This window comes from Oculina patagonica, chromosome 1 (assembly GCF_052425735.1).
Source record: "Oculina patagonica isolate OP01 chromosome 1, crgOcupat, whole genome shotgun sequence".
Lineage (NCBI taxonomy): Eukaryota > Metazoa > Cnidaria > Anthozoa > Scleractinia > Oculinidae > Oculina > Oculina patagonica.
The window spans coordinates 45,877,456-45,899,529 of record NC_135758.1 but is presented as its reverse complement, the minus strand read 5'-3'; the positions used below and the strand labels follow the sequence as shown (position 1 = coordinate 45,899,529).

General features: G+C 43.0%; 1 protein-coding gene and 1 pseudogene across 1 annotated transcript in view; both read left to right on the top strand.

The window, feature by feature from the left end:
- LOC144646360 (uncharacterized) overlaps positions 1-22,074 on the top strand; it is a 152,917-nt gene that overhangs the window by 18,625 nt on the left and 112,218 nt on the right. The gene's annotated exons all lie outside the window — the stretch shown is intronic.
- On the top strand, positions 7,145-9,005 carry LOC144646278 (uncharacterized; annotated as a pseudogene).

Below are 22,074 nucleotides of genomic sequence, written 5' to 3'. Positions count from 1 at the left end.
GGTGTTTAAATTAAAAACAGCTGATGTTTATAATTTTCAGGGAAAAAGTAATGGTCATCTGTTTGTTGATGATCGCTGGTGGGAATCATTTAACAACAAGAAATTATTTTCAAATTAATCAAATAAACAGATAAAATTAGTGCTTTTTAATTTGTCATTCCTTTCTGTAATGGTATTTTTAAAATAATTAATTATAAATAATTAATTACAGATTCCAAAAGTCTGGGATTTCACTGTCCCATCAGTCAATGCTCAATATTCTTATGCTATTCAATATGCTCAATATGCTAGGGACGCACAGGTCCGCTCACGTGCTCGCTGGGTCGAGGAGGGTGAGGTTTCCTCCTCGTATTTCTTTCGTCTTGAGAAGAAGCGATCTGCCGATCGGTGGATTTCTGCTGTACGTAATGATGATGGCACCATCGTCTCCTCTCCTGATGAGCTGTGTCGATCTTTCTCGCACTTTAACATCTCATTGTTCACGGCTGCTGGGACTGATCAGCCTGTCCAGTCTGACATGCTCGGCAACCTCTCTTCTGTACTCTCGCAGGATGAGGCGTTGTCTTGTGAAGGTCATTTGCCTATTGAGGAAGTTTTTGTGGCTCTTCAGGGGATGGCTAGATGTAAGGCCCCAGGCCTTGATGGCTTTCCCATGGAGTTTTACCTTAAATTCTGGAATGTTCTCGGGTCTGACCTTGTTGCTGTGCTTAATTCTTGCCTTGACTCTGGCTGCTTATCTCTCTCTCAGCGTAGAGGAGTCATTTCATTATCTTATAAGAAAGGCGATCGTCTTGATCCTCGGAACTGGCGTCCAATATCTCTCTTGAATGTAGACTACAAGCTTGCCGACCCCTCCCCTCCCCCTCTTTTTTTTTTTTTTCTTTTTTTTTTTTTTTTTTTTCCCCCCCCCTCTTTTTTCTCCCCCCCCCCGCCCCTCCCCCCCCCCCCCCCCCCCCTATACCTCTTTTTCTTCTTTTCTTTTTCATTTTTTTCTTTTTTTTTATTTTTTTTTTTTGGCTCCTAAAAATTCTGGGGGGGGGGTTGTTGTCCCCCTCCCCTCCTCCCCCTTTTAGTCTTCTAAATAAAAATGTTGTTTTTTTTTTGGGTGGGGACCAGATAATTTGGTTCCCTTATTATATGATTTACTTTTTTTATACTGGGGCTTTCTTTTTTTTTTTTTTTTTTTGGCGGGCTTTTTTTATCAACCCCTCTCCCTTTTTCCCTAATTGGATATGGGTTTTTTTTTTCCCACACCCCCCTTGGGCCAAAAAGAACTCACTTCTCTGGCCTTTAAGTTCTTTTGGAACGCGAAACGCGACCTTGTATCTCGCTCTGTTGTTTCTCAGCCCTCACTTTTTGGTGGTTTTTCTGTTGTAGATGTTAAGTTTAAAACTTGGTCGCTCCAGGCTCAGTGGGTGAAGCGTTTTGCCTCTTCCCCTTCTGGCTGGGCGACTTTCCTCAACCACCCTCCTAGGTAGGGGTATGTTCGGTATCGCTTCTCGGCCTTTTGGCTAAGATCAAGAGGTCTGCGGTCAACGTTTTTCAACGTTTTGCTTTGTGTTTATAATGACTAATAATAGTAAGAAGACAACTGGTAAGAAATCTGACAAATCTCAGAAACCGTCGAATCCGTCGAGTGCACCCAACCAGCCGAGCAACCCGGAGTCAGTTCAGACAGTTTTGCGTGTAACTGAGGAGAATGAACCGAGTTTGCCATGCGGCCAACAGGTCAATACACCAATCGACGAGATCGGAACGGCGCAACTCTTTGAGAATACTGCTGAGAATGAGCGTAGTGAAAGTTGGGCCGAAACGGCTCAACAAGATGATGATATTAATGAGAATGGTGCAGCCCCGCCGCCGTTACTGGAAGCGAGCGGTGGCGATTTAGTTGTCGAAGTACCGAGCGCCCTATCCCAGCTCGAGAACGTTGGCGTTCGCTTTAAGAGGACGCCGAATAATTGGAAGTTCAATGACGATGAGAGCGCCAAATTGTTTAAAGGCTATTCGGTCAAGTTTTCTGTAGACACTGTATGTACGAGCCAGGACATTTTGTTCGGTTTTGATGCTGCAGGAATCGATATCGACCACGCTACACCAGTTCAACGAAAAAATTCAAATACAACTTGGGTTGTGTCATTCGACACCCCAGAAAACAAAGCTTTCGCGCTTGAACTGAACAGTGTCACCATTAGTGGGTGCGAAGTTTTTCTGGGGGACGCCGAGCATCAAACTGTTATCGTTAAAATCTATGAAGCGCCGCCTGAAATGCCGGATACTGTTTTGATTGGCAGGCTTTCCCAGTACGGAAAAATTTTGTCTTTTCGCCGAGATCGCCTTGGCGTAGATTTGGAAAACGGAGTTCGCACAGCGAGAATGCGTGTGGCGCACCCGATTCCCGCATCGATGCGGATTTGTGGTGAATTAATCATGTTTTATTACGACTCCCAGCCAAAAAGTTGTCGCCGTTGCGGCGGCAATGATCATATCGCAAAAATTGCCGCGTTTTTTTAACTGTGACGCCTCTGGCCATCACGCTGATGAATGTTCTTTGGAACCTTTGTGGAACGTTTGTCTCAACGAAGATCACGCAACATCGCTTTGCCTGTTTATAACCCCACAAAACCCCCATCTTTCAATCTGTACCCATCCCACCAAAACCTGCAGAAATTGCGGCCCAAAGACCACATCGCCAAGGATTGTGATTCCATGAGATGTTTTAATTGCGAGCATCCTGGACATCACTCGCGTGATTGCAAAGAACTGTCCCTTTGTACTATTTGCAAAGTCTCCGACCACGAATTGGCCGTTTGCCCCTTCTTGGTCTACAGCGCCAATGTGGACGCCCCAACTGGAAAAAAAGAGAAAGCTTCCTGTGAGGCCAAATTGAAGGAAAAAGCGACCGACAAAAACGCAAACAAGCTGAAATGGCCAAGCATCAACAGGCTAAATCTCCATGTGCTGCCCAACAGAAAAATGCTGCCCAACCGAAAAATGCCCAACAACACCCACCCGCCGACAAAAAATCAACTGAAGACCGCCCAAGACAAGACAAGACAAGACATGATGAACCCATGGAAGAAGATCGAAGCAAGAAAAACCCGGAACGTAGAAGTAGGTCAGCCAGCCGTGAACGCCGCGAGCGAAAAGATAGAGGCAAAACATCTAGCTGAGAACGCTGGAGTGAAGGGATAGAGAGGAGTTTGACGAATGGAAAGCGAGGAAACAACGTGAAGAAGATGAACGACTGGAACGCCATAGAAGATCGGATTACCATTGGCATGACTTAGGCGACATTGATGCCTTGAAAATAGCACAGTCTTTGCCGGATTACACCAACACAATTAAAGGAATTGTTCCCGTCCATGGCGGGAAATACTTTGATATCACACTGGCTGTTAGTGAATCAGCCGCGAAACTGTCTGCGGGCGGCCTTGATTATGAACATTTACTTGTGCCGCTGCGCCTTTTAGGCTGAAATTCAATCCACGTTTCTATCTTTGTGTCGGTGGAATATCCCGACGAGGATTTAATTACTCTCCTATCGACTTATGGGGAACTGAAATCTAACCATGTTCGCCGTCTTCGCCTTTCTGAAGAGGGCTATAATCATATCGAAAACGGGGTGCAGGTCACGGAGTTTCTGCGAATCGACCAGGATATCCCCAAGCCCCAAGCGCGTGTCGCTTGGCGGATTAGACATTGGGTTCAAGTATTCAGGGCAGCCGGTGACATGTCACCACTGTCACTCACTAGAGCACGTGGTTAAAAAGTGCCCATCAAGGGAAGGGATCGTAGCCCACCGGAAAATGGCGATGAAAACACCATGCAATGTACTGTTCACCACATATGGAAGGAGGAAACCCTCGACCACCCTCCTAGGCAGGGGTATGTTTGGTATCGCTTCTCGACCTTTTGGCTAAGATCAAGAGGCTCGCTTGTTTATTTCTCAATATGACTGGAAAAAGTGAAGAGCAAAGTCCGATGGATATTAGTACATTTACCACTTGGGCGGACAACAATGGCCTTGAGGGATTTGAATCGCCTAAGCCACTCCCTGATGCGCTTTCACAATTATACAACAAGGGTTTGAGATTCAAGAAAGTTCCAGCTTTCTTTTGGAATTACGACGGTAAGGAACCCAAATTGTCCAAGTGCTGTTCTGTTTACTTCATGGTTGACTCTGTTTGCACCAGCCAGAAAATCCTGGAAGCATTCGATAAAGCTGGCATCAACATTGAGGAAACTTGCTCGATTCGGCGGAAGAATTCAAACCGTTCCTGGGTCGTAGCATTTCATTCAGCATCAACGAAAGAGGACACACTCGATATATCAAGCGTCGAAATTAATGGCACGTCTGTATTTTCTTGGAGACTGCGAAAATCGCTTGGCCCCGTCTGAATTACCTGATACTACAGTCATTGGCCGCCTGTCTTATTACGGCCGTGTTTTAAGTTTTCGTCACGACCGGATAGCCGACTGCATTGACAACGGAGTCAGAACGGCTCAAATGCAACTTTGCCGTCATATCCCTTCGACCATCATCTGCAAGATTTGTCATGGCGCATTGCACGCCATGTGTTATTGCCCTTCCTTAATTTTTAGTGCCGACGTTGTTCCAGATGTGAGTGAAAATATCTCGTATCCATCGGCAGCTAAAGTTGTAGTGGAGGAGAAGAGAGCCCAAGCAACGAAAGAAAAGGAGAAAGACTGCAAAGAACAAGAGCGCAAGGAGAAAGAACGTAAACAACAAAAGGAGACTGAGCATAAACAACACAAAATTGCAGAGCGGGAATGCTCATTCTTCTCATTCAGATAGCTTCAATTGGCAGATGACTTTCCTACCGGTTAAAACTAAAAAGTAAAAGTAAAAGTAAAGTAAAACTACCGTGAAACTTGCCCAGCCGGGCAATTATATGTTTTGCTGTAGTTCAGCAAGAAATAAAGCAAATTTAAAGAAGAAAATATCAGAACACGAGGGAGAAAGACTTTTTGTGGCTAATGTTTAAGGCCAATGAAAATAACAGTTCTGTATACTGGCACAGGTGGTTTCTTTTTTTTGCAATACTTACATTACTCACAATACTAACATTGTTACTTACAGTATTGGCAGTATTTACAATATTAACGTTATTTACCATATTAATTTGTCACTTCTAACTTGTCTAAAAACACGAACATTCTCATAACAATCAGAACACTACTTACAGTATTTTACATTAGGTAGTTTCAGTAAAACAGCTGTACAAGCCCATGCCAGAAGCACGAGCCACCACTTTTGCTTCCATCGAGTAGAGAAAATCCAAAGGCTGCTGCTATGGAAGAGTTCTAAGAAATACGAATTCACAAATCCAAGAAAAACTGACAAAGCTTTTCAACAGTGCCTATTTCATAGGCAGAGAAAATTTGGCATTTACAAAGTTTCCAGAATTATATAAGCTCCAAATGAAGAATGCTCTCAACCAAGGAGAAAATTACCTGAACAATCATCAATGTAAAGAATTTATCCAATCAATTTTAACTGTTATGAAGAATGACTCACACAATCAGATCACAAGCAGGCAACCTTTTTTTCTCTTGCATGTCTGACCAAGCAGTTGACTTTGGGCTAATTGAGGAAGAAATTGTATTTATACGAACTCTTGAAAATGGCTTGGCTGTAAACAAGTATGTAACGAAACAACGGGTAGAGAAGTCTGACGCAAATGTATCCTTCCTAGTATTGTGAATGGTTTTGAAGGTATTGGAATAAACAAATGGAAAGATGGGCTTGTTGCTATTGGATCAGATGGGGCATCAGTCATGACTGGTATAAAAAATGGTGTTTTTGCAAAATTGAAACAAGATAATTCATGGCTGATAGAAGACACTTTGTTGCCCACAAGTTCGAACTTGCTGTTCTGGATGGGATCAAAGGTGTTCAGTACTTAGCTGATTTGACAGAGATGCTTGAGGGATTGTGTAAACATTATTATAAGTCAGAAAAAGCTTTAACAGAATTGGAGGAAATCAAGGGGCTCAAGGTGGATACCACTCAACTTTCATGCTTTTAAAGTTGTCTGTAACAAGTACAAAGTCATCCATGCACACATATATCAAACAGCTGTGGCTGACACCAGCAGTGCAACCACGAAGGGAAGAGCACAAAATGTGATATCAAAGCAGGAGAGCTACAAACATGTTTCGTTTTAGTTATTAATGCTATACCTTCTGGATGAACTCCAGAAACTGAGCTTAACATTTAAAAAGGATGAAAGTGCTATTATCAATGTCAAGAATGCCCAAGAACGCACCAGGCTATCACTCACTGCCTGCTTGCAAAACCAGGTGCAAATTTGAGGAAGTTTGAGCAGTCTGTCAATGGCAATGTGTTTGAAACTGTCACTTTGAACAAGTGTGTGCATGATGATGCAGAGCTAAACAATCTGAAGAACAGGGTAGTTAATGCGACCAATCAGAATTTGGGTGACCGGTTTGACAACTTTGAGCAAGACCCTGTCCTCAGTACAGCACGTATACTGGAAATAAGGCACTGGTCTAATGATCACGAGCAATTAGCAGTCTTTGGTGAAGAAGAAATCAAGCCGCACTTCAAGCAGCTGCTTGAGAAGAATGACTTTGATCAATAGGATGCACTGTGCGAGTGGCTGGATGTGAAAGACCTGGTGAAGAATAACTATGCAAACCTAAGAAAGGAGGCAGTTTGGCAAGTAATGTTCACAGATCATGCTGAAAGATTCTCTAATTTTTTTTTTTTTATGTTAATTGAAATTTTGCTGGTGCAGTATTTTGCATATTCTACAGAAATTCAATTTTACAACAACAACAGCATTTTAAGGACCTTGGCGTAGTGTAGATGAGTCGTTATCATGAAACAATCGTGTATGGCACGCCTTATGTAGCAATATTCAATTTACCTTATTCACTTTTCAACTCCGTTTTTATAATCAATCATTTGTTCAATATTCAATTTTTATTCAGTATTCAATGACTATTTAGCTTTCAACTCACCATTCAACAATTTATTAAGTATTCAACTTTTTATTCAACATTCAATGATTTATTCAACACTTTTTTTATGTTCTACTTTTTGAGCCATCATTATTTTTGGTCACTGTCTACGAGACAGAAGGTCCTGGGAACAATGCGCACTTTTCAACTAAACACAGTGCCAGAAGATGAGAGAAGACTCAACGACTTTGATGTGGAGTTTGATCTGCCAAGTTTCTTTAACCCCGTTCTTGAAAAAAATAATACATTTGTCAAAGTAATGTGGAAAGGAGAACTGTGGAACAGCATATTGTTGTTGTAGACCAGATGGTTAGTTTGCTTCGCTCACTCAGAGATACTTGGCCAAATATTGATTCACATGACAAAAAAACCTTAAGTAGCCTTTTATAATCTTTTAGCAATGTTTTATTCGCCATGCAACAATGTTTAGCCAAATGGATCGTTGCCAGCATTCGACATCTCTGCACAAAACTGTTAGAAGATTTTCTAGGTTTTTGGTTAAGAGTATTAGTTCCTAGAGCAATGTTTCCTTTTTTTATTTTTGTTACATGTTTCAAAAGATGTGGCTATAAGTGTCGGTATTTCAATTTTAAGAGATTTAATAACATGGTTTTCAATAATGTTGTATATTTTTGTTACCTTTTAACATGTGGTATTTTTATACGGTTTTTAACTTCAAATAAAAGAACAAGGTTTGCGAGTTTTAGTTTTCACGTTATATAAAAAGGTGTTACTAAAGAAGGACAATGCCTGTCTGTTGGCATATGTTTTAGCAGTTTATTATGGTATTAGGACATGTTTTTCAATTTTCTATTCTTGTTACAGTTCAAGTGATATTAGAGCCAGGGGCTCAATTTAAAGTGATTTAGAAACAAGAAAATGTAATTTTTTGCAATTCATGTGTTTGTATTAACACTATTTTCAAGTGATATTTATCATAACCAGGCTTTTAATTTTGTATTTTCTATTACACTTGGCCTGTTACGGGGAGGTTGAGGAAGTGCACTACCAGCGCTGGTCAAATATGCCTGGTATAAGTACGGGATCCTGTTTATTCAAGATCAAATGGACAGATCATATTCCCCGTTTTATGTCTATTGATGGGTTACATTGCGCCACTGTGGAACTTGCCAATTAGTAGGAAAATTAATCCTTCTTCTTTCTCTCCAGCCGTATCTTCTCAGCGACATAGTGTTAACGGTGATTCTTACGCTTCTCGAGCAGCCGCCAGTGCACGTACTGCACTTTTCTCTGGAAATAATGTTAGAGAACTTCGAATCAACATGAAAGCTTTGTGGATAATATTCCAAAGCGTCCACAGTGCTGTTCAGCGCTGTTCACACCTTCGCGAAGCATCTCTGTTAGGTCTGTGTTTGCGGCTCTTAACAATGCCGCAATTAGCGCTTCAGAAATGCAAAATGAATGGGGAATGTGTCATTACTTTCAAAACGGCGGAAGCGAAAGAGAAATTTGTATGCTTGAACTCGATTCACATAAACAGTGAAAACTACGCAATTCAGGAGATTGACCGTCCATTAACTTATCTAACTATTTATGATGCGCCCTTTGACTTAGCCCGTTCTGTGACGTGTTGATTCGACTTTATGCCCGATGTGTACAATGGCCTGCGGCATTATCGGGTTCGCATCCTAAAACCGATTCCTAGCTTCTTACGCTTTGAAAAAATCCAAGTTCTTTTACATTATGATGGTCAAGTGCCAACGTGCCGTTGTTGCAACCTACCGGGCCATTTTGCCAATGAATGTGATAATGTTATTTGCTTCAATTGTGAAAATCTGATGTCCAAGGCCTGCCCTGCTCCTAAACTGTGCTCAATATGCAAACAGGATGGTCATCTGGTTATCGATTGCCGCTATTCTTGGATCTCGCCTGTTGTCCATGGATCACAATCGAATGAGTGAGAGCAGGTTGACATTGATACTATTGACGCGGCAAGTGATGTCTCACACGAGACCCGTGATTCCTGTAGATAGGCCTTTGAGGTCTCTGATGATGATGATGTTGATCATGATGAGAATGCGCCACTTATTTCCGCTCTGGATCCAGCCTTTCCGGCGCATGAGGCATTGTGTGAAGATTTGTTAGATCATTCACAACATTTTTCACTCACCCAGGGGTTGGAACTTGAGCCTTCAGAGTCCACCCTCGGATGAATCCCCTACTATTTCCACTCTGAATTCTGAATTGCATACTTGTCCGCTGTTGATTCTTTGTCCAATGCTGATACTTCTATGCCGCTGCCTGGAAATTCCTGTGCTGCCGAAATTATCTGCTCTTCGAACACTGATTCTTTGCCCATCTGATTCTTTGCCATCTGCTGTTTCTTTGTCTCCTGCGTTAGACTCTCAGGGCTTCATAAAACCTGCCGATCCACCGTCTACAACTTGTCCACCAGTCAATGATCCTACCAGAGTTCCTATTCTGCGGTCTCCATCAACGCCACGAAACTCGCGCCGTGTACCTGCTTCGATCATGTATTATCCTCTATGTATTATTTGTGAAATTTTTAGTCTTTTTTTGTGCTGCCATGCCTTCTAAATGGGCAAATAAGTGATATAGTTATCCAAGAACTATGACTATACCATCTTTAAGTACAACACAAGGATAGGGTTTTCAAGATATGTATTTTCCTAAGTTTGTTTGTATGAAGTTGCTGACATTGGGCCTGATAACCCACATAATGCAAGAAAGACAGGCAATATTATAATGTGGCATATCTTTATGGGAGTTCAGAACTCCACTGAACATTGCAGTAGCAAATGTCCTGGAAGACATTTTCAAAGTCGGGAAGTGTGTGACGTTATGTACTTGACGTAATCAAAATCACGCAATGTGATACGAGAGGAACTGGGAACGAGGTTGTGACCTCGTGCGAATTTTGTAGATTTTGTAGTTTTCGGTCGATCTCTTTAGAGTGTTTGTGATCGGTTATTTCTTCCACAAGACAGCCAAATAAAGGACATAAATGGATTGATTTGTTATTCTTCTGCCCAGCAACACCCTCATGATCTCTTGCCACCCTTTTACTCCTCCATGATTTATGTTTGGGGTTTATTGGGTGGCTGTGGTGCCTTTTCTAATCTGACTTTTGATAAATCTGGTGTTGTTTCGTCTGTGGATTGTCTTTCTGTTAAGTTGGCTTATTCCTTGTTGTCAAAGAGTGCTCTGGTTGTTCCCCATTGTGTTATTAAGTTCCGGCCTGTGTTTGGTGATTTGTTTTTGTCTACTACCTAGAGTCAAGTTCACATTCTCCCTTTTGAACGCCCTGTAAATGATTTTGCTTGGTTGTTAGCTCATTTCGTTGTGTTCACTGCTGATCTTCTCCGTTTGTCCTTCCGTATCTCCTCTGTCACGCCTGACTGTCTCTGTGGTGCTCCTTTGGAGACAGTTGTCTTATGGGTGCAAAGTCTCTTGGTTCAGGCATTTCCATCTGCCCCCTTGGTTTGTCTTCGCCACATCCTTTTTGTCTTTGACACTACTGAGTTTACGGTCATTCCAAGAGTCTTTGTCTACCTCATCAAACTTGTCTAAACATCACATCTGACAAGTCCTCAGCGTACTGCGAAATGTGTGACAAATGATCAAGCCAGGAAGACAGAGACCAAAAATGCAGGGATCACAGCTAATGCTTGACGACAAGGTAACGGTGCTTAAAGATGATGCGGAGAAGAGAGAAAAAGATTAACGAAATTGAAACATCGATTAATTATACGGAGGAGGATGTCGTCGAACTGCAGTAGAACTTGTAGGATCATAAAGCCCAGCTTGATAAGTGTAAGAAAGATCTTCTGTAGCTGGAAGCATACAGTAGAAGAGAAAATGTTAACATTTTTGGAGTTCCTGAAAATACAAGCAATGAGAGCGCTTCTGAGCCCGAAGACACCAAAAACATTGTTTTCAACTTCCTAAAAAATGAACTACAAATTGAGAATCCACGTGCCAAATATGAATTTTAGAAAGTTCATCGCTTGGGAAAACCAAATTGTTCCTTATCAAAATCTTTTTATCATACGGTTTCTACGGTCCGACGAGGAAGATGTCATGAGAGCTGCCCAAATAATATTAAAGGACAAGGACTTTTTTATGTACGATGACATACCAAAAGATCTCTACGACCTTCGTGGTTTGGACCAGCTGTGATAAACGTACCCTCACACGTGTTCTAAAATTGCAGAAGAGGCCTGCAAGAGTAATTCTAGATGCTGATCGTCATGCGAACTCCGTCAAACTGTTTAATAAACTTAACTGGAAACCATTTACCAAACAGGCTGTTTAAATTGAAATTTTGTATGGCGAACAACTGACGAGGTCTTAGACGAAACCGGTTTTAGAAATCACATATGTAAATTAGTGTGTAGAAAGTAAATGTAAATTAGATTTTTCCAAATCAAGATGATAAAATAAGTCAAAATAACAAGGTATTTCTTTTAGAATTCGGCTTTAGTGTCCAAATAACTCCCCCTCCTGAATCGTCCTCACAACCACAACCACTCCTCTCTTACGCCGCAGCCACTGGCACTACGGAAGACGAGCTCTCACCGGAGCAACGAGAACAGCAGCAACAACGGGATCAGAGCCCTTGAACGGCATGCTCAGCAACAAAAGGATCTTCTATTGGCGAAGCAAAGCAACCCCAGCCCTTGGCTCGACATTACTAGAGACCCCAAGAAACGACCCCCCCTGCCAACAACATCTAGCGAGGAGGAGGATGAAAATACCAGCAAGAAGCGTTCTATAGATGAGCGAACCCTGTTTGTCAAATCAGTTCCAGCCGGCACTTTTTACAAGTGCAGTGCTCTTTTTTTACATGACAAGTACGGCCCAATCACCGACGCGTTGGCCGGGAAATATAAGACTAACGACCAAGTATGCTCCAACTGGGAAGCCATCAAGGATAAACCTCAACCAGATGCGTATGCCCCACTTCTCATTGAACTGCAACATGTCCAAACTGGTTTCAACTTCACTTTTTTCAATTTACTTTTTCGTTTTTTGCGGCAACTTTAGGGGCTGCCTTTTTGCTTGCTTTGTGTTTTTGGTTGGGTTGTTGGTAACCCAGCCTTTTGTTGTTTTCGTTTTTTCATTTAATTTTCGTGTTTTATACTGGCGTTTTTCATGTGTTTTTTCAATCATTTTTGAGTGTTTATCACATTTTTACGTGTTTTTCACGGTCGTTTTTGGGACCGTTTTTTGCGTGTTTTTTTTTGTTCACTGTTGGCCGTTTTTTGCGTGTTTTTTACCTTTTGCATTTGGTGTACCGCGGTCTTTTTAACCGTGTTTCTTATGCTTATCCTTTTTTTTTCTGTTTATTTTTTTTGTTTCTTTGTTCCTTTGTTGTTTAATTAGTTAAAAATTATTACATAGAGAATTAATTAAGAAAATTGGTTAAGTGAAAAGTATTTAAAGAAAGAATTATTCAAGATTTAATTTAAGAAAGTTCATTTATGAAAAAGTATTTAAGAAAGAAAGTATTTAAGTGTAATTATTAAAGAAGATTTCTTTAGATTTCTTAAGTGTTATCACAACAACTCTTTTTAGCCGCGTATTACAATCCTCATATGTTAGTCCGTAATCGAATTACTGCCTGTACTTCAGACAGAAATCTTGTAACTTCCCTAATTTCTCTTAATTACCAATGATCACAATTATGTATATCAAGTGATCCACAATTATTGTACAATATCTCAATTGTGTATAAAATAAATCTGATTTAAAGGGAAAAAAGTATCGGTTCTTCACTTTTTCGCAGCCAAAAGGCAGAATAGTCTCTCGTTCCCCTTTTGTCGACCGACTATGGTTGTGTAGAGTCTCCTCAAAGTTTTTGGTACGTTTTGGGTACGTTGTGTCTCTATTCGTGTCTGGTTTTTGTCATCTGTCAATGCATGGACGTGGTGAGTACGGCTGGTCTGGTTTTCATCAATTCACACCTTGACGTCACCGCAATGACCACACTCCGCCCCCTAGGGCACAGTTCGCCCACCGAAGAACTGTTCGACTAATTGTCGACGACACAATGGATCTAGATTCCATTCAAGTGGCGAAATCCTTACCGGATTTTGCCGAAGAAATTTGTGGCATTGTCCCCCAATTTGGAGGGAAATGCTTCGACATCACTCTTAACATGCCGGATTCAGCGCTCAAACTTGCCCAATCGGGCTTCGATTACTTAAATGTCCGCAAACCGCTGCGTTTGCTAAACAGCAAATCTGTGTACGTATCGGTCTTCGTCTCGGTAGAGTACCCCGACGAAGACCTTCTCTCTCTACTAGCCTAGTATGGCGAACTAAAATCCCGAAATATCCGACGCCTGCATTTCCAGGAGGAAGGTCTCACACACATCGAGCGTGGAATCCGCGTCGTCGAATTCACTTAATTGTCGCAACCGATCCCAAAGCGCGTAAACGTCGCGGGCATCAAGATCGGCTTTAAATATTCAGGCCAGCCCACCACGTGCCTGAAATGTCACGCCACGAACCACGTGGTTAAAAACTGCCCGAAGCAGCGAAGAAACCCCGGCGGGGTGAGAGAGGGTGCGCCAAATGTGCCCCCCCTCCCCCCAAAACCCAGCTAACAATGGTGCCCGACCGAGAGCCGACGAACCTCCGCCCGCGGCCGAGCACGACCCACAGGCCGGGACACCGGAGCTTTTCACTCAGCCCCCAGCGTCCCCGGTCGTTTCCCTGGGAGCCCAGGCATTGACATGCAAACCTCCAACAGTAAAAAACGAGATCGTGCCCTTAGCAGCGGTGACGAGGAAGCTGGGGCTGGAACGGCCAAAAAAGCTGTAATTTTTCTGTCCGACGCTTCGCCGGCAGTCGTCGCCGAGCCAAACACCACATCGGTACGCCCGCCCCCGGGTCTTTCCGCCGCTGCAGAAGAAAATACCTCCCCCCCACCCTCCGCGGACTCAACCGAGAAATCAGCAGATGAACCGGAACTTCCTATCGATCACCGCCTGAAACACTTCATGAATGCCATGGCCAACACTGGCTGGGAACGAAGCGCGCTGATGCTTAAAATTCCACCTACCACCTTTTACCGCGATCGTGCCCTGCACCTCCAGCATAAGTATGGGGATTACTCAAGGTCGGCAGGGAAAAAAGGCCAGGCCTCCGCCAACGAAGTAGAAGTCTGGAAAACCCTCACTGGCATTGTTGAACAGGACACCTTCTTGGAGCTTCTCACGCTCTATCAAGAGCTCAAAGCCAAACACGATATTTTTAAACCCGCGTGAACCTTTGTTTATTTTACAACACTGATTATATAACATTCAAGATGACCACTCTCCTTTTGATCCTAATTATGGCAGTGTCTATTTGTACAATTAACACGAATGGCATCGCTGAACATCCCAAACGGGAGGAATTCTTTAATTATTTATTGTCTAAACATTTCGACATCGAGAAGGCCTTCGATCGTGTTGATCGTGGCTTTCTCCTCGATCTCCTAAGACATTTTGGTTTTGGACCTGACTTTTGTCAGTGGATTTATACTTTTTATAATGGAGCCAACATCCAAATTATTTTAAATGGCTTTTTGACTAAACAGATTCCTTTACTTCGCGGCGTGCGGCAGGGGGATTCCCTGTCCCCTCTTTTGTATATTTTATGCGTAGAAGTTTTGGCATGTCAAATCAGAAACTCCCCTGACATCAGAGGATTTCTTTTGCCCGGTGCCGGCGGAAAACAATTTAAGGTTAGACAGTACGCCGTACTGTACAACTTCCTTTGTCAAAGATTATAATTCTCTGGTAAATCTATTTAAGTTAATATCACTATGAAAATGGTTCTGGAGCCAAACTTAATCGCTCAAAAACCGAAGCCATGTGGCTAGGTGCGTGGCGAGATAGATCTGATGAGCCCTTAAGCCTTACATGGGTTCGCAAAATGAAAATTGTAGGCGTCTTTTCCGGCACGGTTCCTGTCGAACAAGACAACTGGCAAGCTAAGATAAACAAGTTAGATAAATCTGTTAACTTATGGAAATCACGCTCCCTATCGTTAATAGGGAAAAGTTTAATTGTTAATGTTCTAGGCTTAAGTAAGCTGCTATACCTCGATAAGGTCTTAATTCCACCCAGTTGGGTAGCCACTAGGCTTAATCAAATCATTTGGCCCTTTTTATGGGGTTCAAAAATAGAAACCGTCAGTAGAAACACGTGCTATCTCTCAGATCTCTCAGGCGGTTTGAACATTTCTAATTTTGAATTAAAATGTAGCGCTCTTCGTATTGCTTCTATTGTTTCTACGTTTAACCTGCTTGAGGATACCAGTTTTTTCCTTTGCAAATATTTTTTAGGCAGCCGTGTTGCCACATTCAAACCCGAATGGCGCTTCTTGCGGGACAATTCAAGTCCAAGCGCATTATCGTTAACAAAGTTTTATAGCACGTGTTTAACTGATTTGAGTAAGATAGATAAATTAGTTAAAAGTAATGTAGCTTTGTCAACTAAGAATATTTATTCGCACTTGCTAAAGATTAGATCTTCCCCTCCCCTCCTTCCCTCCGTCTGGTCCTCGTACCTTGGCCCATGGCTTGGTTCTTAGAGACCATTGGGTCAAGTTCCGAGACTCCTTTACTGAGAATTTTAAAAACGATGTTTTGTGGTTGATTACTCTTCGGGGCACTAAAGTGCGCGACTCTCTGAAAAACTGGGGCTACATCAACTCTGATCGATGTGCATTTTGCAATAGAAAAGAGACTATCGATCATTGTTTTGTGAACTGTCAGAGAGCTAAGAGAGTATGGGAGCACTTTACTCCGATGCTTTCTACGCTCCTTGACATTACCTTCATTGCAAACGTTCTTACCGTTTTCTTTTTTCACTTGTCTTCTAGGGACCAAAAAGCTAATCGCATCGCTTATTTCGTGATCAAAACAATCCTTTATGCGATCTGGAAATTTAGAAACAAAGCGACCTTCCACAATGGTAGGGAATCATCTCAGGCTATTTGCAAATACATTTCCCAAGACATAAAGAGTCGTATTAAGTTAGACCATTTCAGGCTTACCCAAGATAAATTTGTTCAAAGTTGGAGCCATAGCGCCCTATTTACACAACATGATAACGAATTGATTTGATTTAATTTTACCTGATTTAATTTTACCTTGACGATTATGGTGAAATCGCGTGAACTTGGAACCTTGACGATTGGTGGTGAAATCGCGTGAATGTCCTTGCGATTGGAGGTGAAATCGCTGAATGTCCTTACTGATTGGAGGTTAAATCACGGAAACCACAAGCTTTGGAACTACAACTCAAGCTTTGAACTGGCTACAAGCCTGGAACTTTCATTACACAAGAACTATCTTGTAAACAAGTTAAAGATTATTACTACGGAACTTTGGACCTGGAATGGACTCGGATCATGAACTATGGAATACGACTTAAACTGGCGATGACCTTGAAATTGTAAACCGACTTAGACCTTAAAAAAAATGTAAAAACCCACAAGCAATTTGAAAAAAAAATAAAGGTGGAACACCAAACCGCCGAAAAAAAAAAAAAAGTATCTGTTCTACACTTTTTCGCGGCTAAAAGCCAGAATAGTCTTTCGTTCGCCTTTTTGTGGACCGACTACTTAGTCTCGTTTTGGGTACGTTGTGTCTCTGTTCGTGTCTGGTTCTTGTCACCTGTCAGCGCAAAGAAGTGGTGAGTACGGCTGGTCTGCTTTTCGTCAATTTCCACCTCGACGTCACGCCATGACCGCACTCCGCCCCCCTAGGGCACAGTTTGCCCACTGACGAACTGTTCGACTGATCGTCGACGAAACCATGGATCTCGACTCTATCCAAGTGGCAAAATCCTTACCGGATTTTGCCGAAGAAATCTGCGGCATTGTCCCCCAGTTTGGAGGGAAATGCTTTGACATTACCCTGAACACGCCGGATACGGCGCTCAAACTTGCCCAATCGGGCTTTGATTATGAACATGTACGGAAACCGCTGCGGTTACTTAGCAGTAAGTCTATACACGTGTCGGTCTTCGTCTCGGTTGAGTACCCCGACGAAGACCTTCTCAATCTCCTCGCCAAGTATGGCGAACTCAAATCCCGCAATATCCGACGCCTGTATTTCCAGGAGGAGGGCCTCGCACATATCGAACGTGGAATCCGCGTCGTCGAATACAATAAATTGTAGCAACCGATCCCAAAGCGAGGGCATCAAGATTGGCTTTAAATATTCAGGACAGCCAGCCACGTGCCTGAAATGTCTCGCCATGGACCACGTGGTTAAAAACTGCCCGAAGCGGCGAAAAAACCCCTTCGGGGTGAGAGAGGGTGCGCCAAATGGGCCTCCCCCTCCCCCCCAGAACCCAGCTAACGATGGTGCCCGACCGAGAGTCAACGAACCTCCGCCCGCGGACGAGCAAGACTCCCCGTCCGGGACACCGGAGCTAGTCACACAGCCCCCAGCATCCCGGCCATTTCACTGGACGCCCCGGACGCTGAAATGCAGACCTCTAATAGTAAAAAACGCGATCGTCCCCCCAGCGGCGGTGACGAGGCTGAACTGGCCAAAAAAGCTGTCATTTCCATGCCCGACGCATCGCCGAGCCCAACACCATCTCGGTACGCCAGCCCCCGGGTCTTTCTGCCGCTGCAGACGAAAATACTCCCCCACCTTCTGCGGCCTCAGCTGAGAAATCAACAGATGAACCGGACCATCCTATCGATCACGCCTGAAACACTTCATGAGTGCCATGGCCAACACTGGTTGGGAACGAAGCGCGCTAATGAAAAAAATTCCACCCACCACCTTTTACCGCTGTCGTGCCCTGCACCTCCAGCACAAGCATGGGAATTACTCAAAGACGGCGGGCAAAAAAGGCCAGGCCTCCGACAACGAAGTAGAAGTCTGAAAAACCCTTGCTGGCATTGTTGAACAGGACGCCTTTTTGGAGCTTCTGACGCTCTATCAAGAGCTCAAAGCCAAGTGCGATTTTTTTAAACCTGCGTGAACCTTTAATTATTTTACAATACTGATTCTATAACATTCAAGATAACCACTCCCCTTTTAATACTGATTATGGCGGTGTCTATTTGTACAATTAATGCGAATGGCATCGCCGAACATCCCAAACGCGAGAAATTTTTTAATTATTTATTATCTAAACATTTCGACATTTATCTCCTCCAGGAGACACATCTGCCGGATGTCACACAAGGTGAGCTCTGGGGAAAACAATGGGGAGGTCATGCTTTGTGGTCTCCAGGCACAAATAGATCGGCCGGAGTGGGCTTGCTACTCCATCCTGGGAGCGCAATTCAGGTCACCGGCCATAATATCGACTCGGACGGCCGAGTTGTAGTGGCCAATTTGGCGCTGAACGGTAAAAACTTTCAGTTAATAAATCTCTATACGCCAAATAAACATTCCAAGCACGAGACATTTTTCGGTAACCTTTCGTGTCTCGCGTTTATTCAGCGACAGAGAAGATTCAAAGTTTACCTCAAGTGCGAATGACAAAAACAGGCTTTCAACTACAGCGGAAACTGACAAGACCATTGTTCAAAATTGTCAGCTGGCAACCCTGAAACCGCAGTACCACCGTACCAACTTCAGAAGTTAGTACAAAGGAAGTGGATTTGCAAACAGACGGAAGAACAGCCTTAGAAATAATTTCCAACTCAGGTTATAACAACCCGTTGGTAAGTTCGCTGGTTTTCATTTCTTTAATAAGGACGCGATTCATCGTGAAAGTGCATATAAAAACAGGATGAATATCTGGAAAATCAGCAAAGCAGAAAATAAGTCATAACAATTTTGGTCGAGTCTTTTACTGTTTTTAAGTTTTAAAACTGACTGTAAGGTCGTAAATAAACCAGTATGAGTAAATGCATTTTTTAGTGGCATGTGGTTTGTGACTGCATACGTAATTTCCCTCACGTGAGTAATTCCCTATACGCTTTTTAACAACTTATGTTAACTCACTCATTAAGCAGTGCTGAAGTACCTTTTTTTTTATTAGAGAAGTAGTTGTACTGTTTTTTTTTTTTGGGGGGGGGGACAAATCTACATGCTTATATTATTGTCATAAAACAGGACGTAAAATTGAAGATTCGTATGTTTATGCTATTTCCTCAGCGGTCCGCATATTAATACTATGACCAACAGGACCGTGTTTTTTTTATTTTCAGTTGAAAAAGGAAAACAGCTTCAAACCAGTTGAAACTATTAATGTCAGATCACTTAGTGTGGCAGTTTGCTCAAGGCTGCCTTCAGTCATTGCTTTATCAGTATGGCTCATTTCGGAGGCAAGGAACTATCTAAAGCGTTTGCATTTAGAAGAAATTATCAATGAATGCGAAAATGTAGCCAAATACACACGGGGCTATCTGCCATCTGTATTACGAAACAAGTCTTTTGAAACAATGAGAGACTTTTGCTGGGACTAAATACTTACAGAAGCCAAAGAGAGGTGCCCAGCTCTTCTAGATGTGATAACAGCCATCCCAGAGAAGTGGAACAATGCGAATTCCACCAATTGGAACAATCTATGCCATGCTGCTGAATCTTGATCAGCGTATCAATACTGTGCTGTTAGCAAATTATTTGTAAATGGTCAAGCTGAGACAAAGGTGTGCGTATTATTATTATAATTATGATTATTATTGTTATTATTATAACTTAAGTGATTGCACTTTCTTAAAGAAACTTATGTTTTTGCCTAAGGAGTAGCTTGCAAGGATGATCTTAGGGCAAAGGCTGCTGACATCATCCAAAATTATAAGTATGATGTAACTGTTTTGCCCATGCATATGGTGTTTAAATTAAAAACAGCTGATGTTTATAATTTTCAGGAAAAAAGTAATGGTCATCTGTTTGTTGATGATCGCTGGTGGGAATCATTTAACAACAAGAAATTATTTTCAAATTAATCAAATAAACAGATAAAATTAGTGCTTTTTAATTTGTCATTCCTTTCTGTAATGGTATTTTTAAAATAATTAGTTATAAATAATTAATTACAGATTCCAAAAGTCTGGGATTTCACTGTCCCATCAGTCAATGCTCAATATTCTTATGCTATTCAATATGCTCAATATGCTAGGGGCGCACAGGTCCGCTCACGTGCTCGCTGGGTGGAGGAGGGTGAGGTTTCCTCCTCGTATTTCTTTCGTCTTGAGAAGAAGCGATCTGCCGATCGGTGGATTTCTGCTGTACGTAATGATGATGGCACCATCGTCTCCTCTCCTGATGAGCTGTGTCGATCTTTCTCGCACTTTAACATCTCATTGTTCACGGCTGCTGGGACTGATCAGTCTGTCCAGTCTGACATGCTCGGCAACCTCTCTTCTGTACTCTCGCAGGATGAGGCGTTGTCTTGTGAAGGTCATTTGTCTATTGAGGAAGTTTTTGTGGCTCTTCAGGGGATGGCTAGATGTAAGGCCCCAGGCCTTGATGGCTTTCCCATGGAGTTTTACCTTAAATTCTGGAATGTTCTCGGGTCTGACCTTGTTGCTGTGCTTAATTCTTGCCTTGACTCTGGCTGCTTATCTCTCTCTCAGCATAGAGGAGTCATTTCATTATCTTATAAGAAAGGCGATCGTCTTGATCCTCGGAACTGGCGTCCAATATCTCTCTTGAATGTAGACTACAAGCTTGCCGCCCGTGCGATCGCCGGGCGGCTTCTTAAAGTCATCCATTTAGTTGTTGTCAAAGACCAAACTTGCGGTGTGCCTGGTCGGTTTATCGGTGAAAACGTTGCCCTCCTACAAGACGTTGCTGAGTATGCAACATCTTCTGGCGTCCCTGTGGCTATCCTTTCTCTTGATCAAGAGAGAGCTTTTGATAGAGTTGACTGGTCTTTCATGCGTTCAACGTTACTGGCGATGGGCTTTGGTCCTTCTTTTGTATCTTGGGTAGACCTCTTCTACAACTGTGTCCAGAGTGCTGTCAATGTTAATGGTTATCTTTCGTCCTTCTTTGACTTGTCCCGTGGTGTCCGTCAAGGCTGTCCTTTGTCTCCTCTCTTGTATGTGCTTGTGTCCGAAGTCTTGGCTGTTAATATCCGTTGTAACCCCCGTATCTCTGGTCTCCGTCTACCCGGCTCTGATCCCCTGTCGCCCATCTCTCAGTACGCTGATGACTCATCCTTGATCTTGTCCTCTGACGATTCCATAGTTGCGTCTTTTGAGACCTATGCTCTTTTTGAGAAGGCCTCTGGATCCAAGTTAAACCAATCTAAGTCCAAGGGTCTCTGGCTTGGGGGTTGGAGTGGTCGCTCCAATCCTCCTGTCGCCCTTGATTGGACGTCTTCTAAGATCAAAGTGCTTGGTGTTTTTATTGGGGTTGGCAACCTCGATGAGGCTAATTGGCGTCCTCGTATTGATGCAGTTGACCATGTTCTTGCATCGTGGCGTTCTCCTTCTTTGTCTTTTTGTGGCAAGGCTCTTGTCATCAACGCTCTGGCCTTGTCCCGTATCTGGTATGTGGCTTCTCTTGTCCACATGCCAGCTTGGGTCCAAAGTGAGCTCACTTCTCTGGCCTTTAAGTTCTTTTGGAGCGGGAAACGCGACCTTGTATCTCGCTCTGTTGTTTCTCAGCCCTCACTTTTTGGTGGTTTTTCTGTTGTAGATGTTAAGTTTAAAACTTGGTCGCTCCAGGCTCAGTGGGTGAAGCGTTTTGCCTCTTCCCCTTCTGGCTGGGCGACTTTCCTCGACCACCCTCCTAGGTAGGGGTATGTTCGGTATCGCTTCTCGGCCTTTTGGCTAAGATCAAGAGGTCTGCGGTCAACGTTTTTCAACGTTTTGCTTTGTGTTTATAATGGCTAATAATAGTAAGAAGACAACTGGTAAGAAATCTGACAAATCTCAGAAACCGTCGAGTGCACCCAACCAGCCGAGCAACCCGGAGTCAGTTCAGACAGTTTTGCGTGTAACTGAGGAGAATAAACCGAGTTTGCCATGCGGCCAACAGGTCAATACACCAATCGACGAGACCGGAACGGCGCAACTCTTTGAGAATACTGCTGAGAATGAGCGTAGTGAAAGTTGGGCCGAAACGGCTCAACAAGATGATGATATGAATGAGAATGGT